Source organism: Palaemon carinicauda, chromosome 42 (genome assembly GCF_036898095.1).
Source record: "Palaemon carinicauda isolate YSFRI2023 chromosome 42, ASM3689809v2, whole genome shotgun sequence".
Lineage (NCBI taxonomy): Eukaryota > Metazoa > Arthropoda > Malacostraca > Decapoda > Palaemonidae > Palaemon > Palaemon carinicauda.
This window is the reverse complement of record NC_090766.1, coordinates 30,535,472-30,540,471: the sequence shown is the minus strand read 5'-3', so window position 1 is coordinate 30,540,471 and position 5,000 is coordinate 30,535,472.

Below are 5,000 nucleotides of genomic sequence, written 5' to 3'. Positions count from 1 at the left end.
CTTGTCACCTTCTCTGTTCAACTTTTACATGGGCGACCTGTCAAAGGAGTTGAATGCATTTAAAATAGGATGTTTATGTGGTATTATGTTAAATAATCATCTCATGTATGCAGATGATCTAGTTTTAATTTGTTTATATAATGCAGGTATGAAGAAAATGTTACAAATTTGCACAGAATATGGTATAAAGTATGACTTCTTCTTCTTTGTCTGCATCCTTTCCCACTTCTATGTGGGGTCGATGTTTCTGGCCAGCTTTCTCCTTCTACCTCTGTCCCACTTTTCATCACCGGTTAATCCCTTTGATCGAAGGCCATCCTTGATACCTTTGCTTTGGTCTCCCTCTCCTTCTCGTTCCCTGTACCTCTATTTCCATCACTCTCCTCTCAATATACTGTCCATCTCTTCTCATGACATGACCATACCACCTCAGTCTACTTTTTTGGATCTTATCTGATGGTTCTCTAACTCCTGTATAGAGTATGACATTTAGTACAATACTAAAACGAGTAATGTTATGATAGTTAGAAGCAAGGGTGATAGGAAGCTCTGTTTCCTGAATTTAGACAGAGTGGTGATGTTCACAAAGTGTGTAATAAGACCAAATATCTAGGTCATGTATTTACTGGTGATATGAAAGAGGGTAAAGATATATTACGTCAATGCCGCAAACTGTATGATCAGGCAAATGTTAGTCGGGAAATTTCGCAGGTGTTCACCTGATATATGAGTGTCATTATTCATAGCTTACTTTACTCCCCTTTATGCTGTAATCAAACCTCTGGTTATATTTTACAGAATTCCGTATGAAGAGGCATACAATTTCTTATGATGATGCAAGGGGTATGTTACTTAAGAGTACCTAGATTAATTAGTGCTAGTCTTGGATAGTACCATAGCCTCTGTACCATGGCCTTCCACTGTCTTAAATTAGAGTTCTCTTGCTTGAGGGTGCACTCGGGCACATTGTTCGATCTTAGTTCTCTTCCTTTTTTGAAGTTGTTTTAGCTTATATATTCCTCTTTTTATAGCTTGTATATGATAAATCTAATTTGATGTTTTTAGATTACATATTTTGATTTTTTATTACTTCTCTTGTAGTTTATTTATTTTCTTTCCTCGCCGAGTTATTTTGCCTTATTGGAGCCCTTGGGCTAATAGCATCTTGCTTTTCCAGCTAAGGTTATAGCTTAGCTAATAATAATAATAATAATAATAATAATAATAATAATAATAATAATAATAATAATAATAATAATAATAATAATAGCCAAATGGTTACTGAAGTATGTGTGCCAGCCCGTCAGGCTATAGATAGGAATCTTATTTTCAAGCTTATTGGAAAAATTGAAAAGTCAGATAATTGTATTATTACTATTATTATTATTAATACTTGCTAAGCTACAACCCTAGCTCTTTGAGTTGTAATTAGCTTATGTTCTAAGGCTTTAATAAGCCTCCAAGATGCTGATGCATAAGTTATTAATGGTAGGACCATCTGATTAAATACTTTTCTTTTCAGAGAAAGTAGCGTTTTACTTATCATAAATTCATTTTATTTACCAAAACCTCTCCATCCCATGCTTATCGTCCTTTTAATTTCAGCCATATGTATGTGTGTTTATATATATATATATATATATATATATATATATATATATATATATATATATATATATATATATATATATATATATATATATATATATATATATGGTAGCTTGACTACTGGTCGAAAGACAATTGATAGAATGACAACTCGTCGAATGACAATTCGTCGAAATGACATTTCGTAGAACTGACAATTCGTCGAAATAAAAATTCGTCGAATTGTCCATAGTCTATCATAATGGCTGAAACATTCAATTTTCGACTTTGATTCATAAATGTGAAAATAATGTCATAAATCTCTTCGTCCTTTGAGCCCGACCAAAAGTATAGCAATGGTAAGGTTTAATTTTTAGAAATTAGAGCATGGACAGTGTACAGCTGTGAATTAACTGGAGCGCAGTCGAATGTGCTATCACAAAACCAAACACAGTTTTGGGATAAAAAGTCAAATTTCTAGCAAATCCATAAATAGTCACTTTTTCGTCTTCAGACAACTTAAAATTCTAACCACTTGTCGTAACGTTTAAGTCTTCATCCTCTTGTACGGACGTTTTCCTATTCACTGTTCTCAGAAGAGAAGATTTTTTGGGTAGTGCTCCTGCAACACTCAAAGGCACATTACATGTTGCATTATATACTATGCAGCCAGTCACTTCCTCGGTTTCACAAGCCCTTTACTTAATTTCATTTACAACTTACAAGGCAACATTTCGAGAATCATTTGGCGGATGGTAATCCCGTGAACGATTTCCTTGAATCATATCATTAATAGTTTGTAATTCTGCTCCACACTCACTCCGTTTTTCACATCTCCAGTTTGTTTTATCACAATGTTTCTTATCAATTGTGTAAGAAACCTTCATGCAAAAGTTTTCTAGCACCTCGCTCGGTCTTGATGAATTCCATTCAGCTCATGGGCTATAGTGAAATGTTTGATATTAGATACTTAAAAACAGAAATTATTTCAAACTACCATTCATTTTGATGAATTGTCATTTCGACGAATTGTCATTTCGACGAGTTGTCATTCCACTAATTGTCTTTCGACGAATTGTCTGCATACCATATATATATATATGCATATATATATATATATATATATATATATATATATATATATATATATATATATATATATATATAGATATATATATATATATATATATATATATATATATATATATATATATATATATATATATATATATATATATATATATATAATCTATATATATACAGTATATATATATAATATATATACAGTATGTATATAAATAAATATATATAATATATATATACAGTATATACTGTATATATAAATATATATATATATATATATATATATATATATATATATATATATATATATATATATATATATATATATATATATATATATATATATATATATATATATATATATATATATATATATATATATATATATATATATATATATATAATCTTTCATGTCACGTAGGCTCAGTTCTCCCCTGAATGAGAGGGGTTTGCGTGTATGCGCAAATTCATCTACAGTATATATTTAGCAATAATTTATTTTGACAGTCGCGTACATTATTTATGTACATTATGTATTATATGTATGATACATATTTTTCTATTCTATATATACATACATACATATATATATATATATATATATATATATATATATATATATATATATATATATATATATATATATATATATATATGTGTGTGTGTGTGTGTGTGTGTGTGTGTGTGTGTGTGTGTGTGTCTGAAGCAAACTTTTCTTAAATAAGTTTGTGATTATCATTAGGATTCCATACTTATGACGTTGCTCTTAAGTAATATATACGATTGTCGATGTACAGTGTATAATACGGAAGTGGTCGTAGCATTAAGAGTAAAACAGTTGCTTATTTTCTTGCTGTACAATGTCAAGATGAACAGGTCATAATATCTACATATTGACGTAATACGAATTTACGTAAGCATTTACGTAATGGCATTCGTGTAATTGTATTCACGCTCAAATGATCGTATTTACCCTTAATTTAGAGACTATATTATTTATTTTCTCCAGTTATAACCTGAATGGAAAGTATAGTTTTTGTGCGCATGTCTGTATGGGGAAGTGTATTATGTGAACTAGGCCATTATTATTATTATTATTATTATTATTATTATTATTATTATTATTATTATTATTATTAAATGCTAAGCTACAACCCTAGTTGGAAAAGCAGGGTGCTATAAGCCCAGGGGCCCCAACAGGTAAAATAACCCAGTGAGGAAAGGAAACAAGGAAAAATAAAATATTTTAAGAATAGTAACAAAATTGAAATAAATATTTCCTGTATAAACAATAAAAACTTCAACAAAACAAGATGAAGAAAAACTAGGTAGAACAGTGTGCCCGAGTGTACCCTCAAGCAAGAGAACTCTAACCCAAGACAGTGGAAGACCATGGTACAGAGGCTAACTCTTTGTTGGAAGGTACACTTGGGCACACTATTCTATCTTATTTCTCTTCCTCTTGTTTTGTTGAAAATTTTTTATAGTTTATTTAGGAAATAGTTATTTTAATGTTGTTACTGTTCTTAGAATATTTAATTTTTCCTCGTTTCCCTTCCTCGCGGTGCTATTTTCCCTGTTTGAGCCCCTGGGCTTATAGCATCCTGCTTTTCTAACTAAGGTTGTAGCTTAGCAATGAATAATAATAATAATAATAATGATAATAATAATAATAATAATAATAATAATAATAATAATAATAATAATAATAATAATATAATAATATTATTATTATTATTATTATTATTATTATTATTATTATTACTATTATTATTATTATTATTATTATTATTATTATTATTATTATTATTGAATAATAATAATAATAATAATAATAATAAACTAATAATAATAATAATAATAATAATAATAATAATAATTTAGATCCACGTGTGCGTGTGTAGGCCTATTGGCGATCGATCATGTTGTAATACCAGCTGTTTGTGAAGGCTATAGAAGAAATGGGAAGTCAGCAAATCAAAATATTGTATATGTAACTTGAATGGAAGGTATAATTTCGTTCGTGTGTCTATAGGAGGAAGTATAATATTTCAACCAGGTCATTAATCGAAATCTATGGGAGCACCTGTCCATATACAGTCAATAGGATTGCCAAATGTTTGCTATGGGTTTTGTATAGGGTTCTGTCGTAAACCCATTGCATAGTATTATTAAATATATATATATATATATATATATATATATATATATATATATATATATATATATATATATATATATATATATATATATATATGTATGATATATATATATATATATATATATATATATATATATATATATATATATATATATATATATATATATAT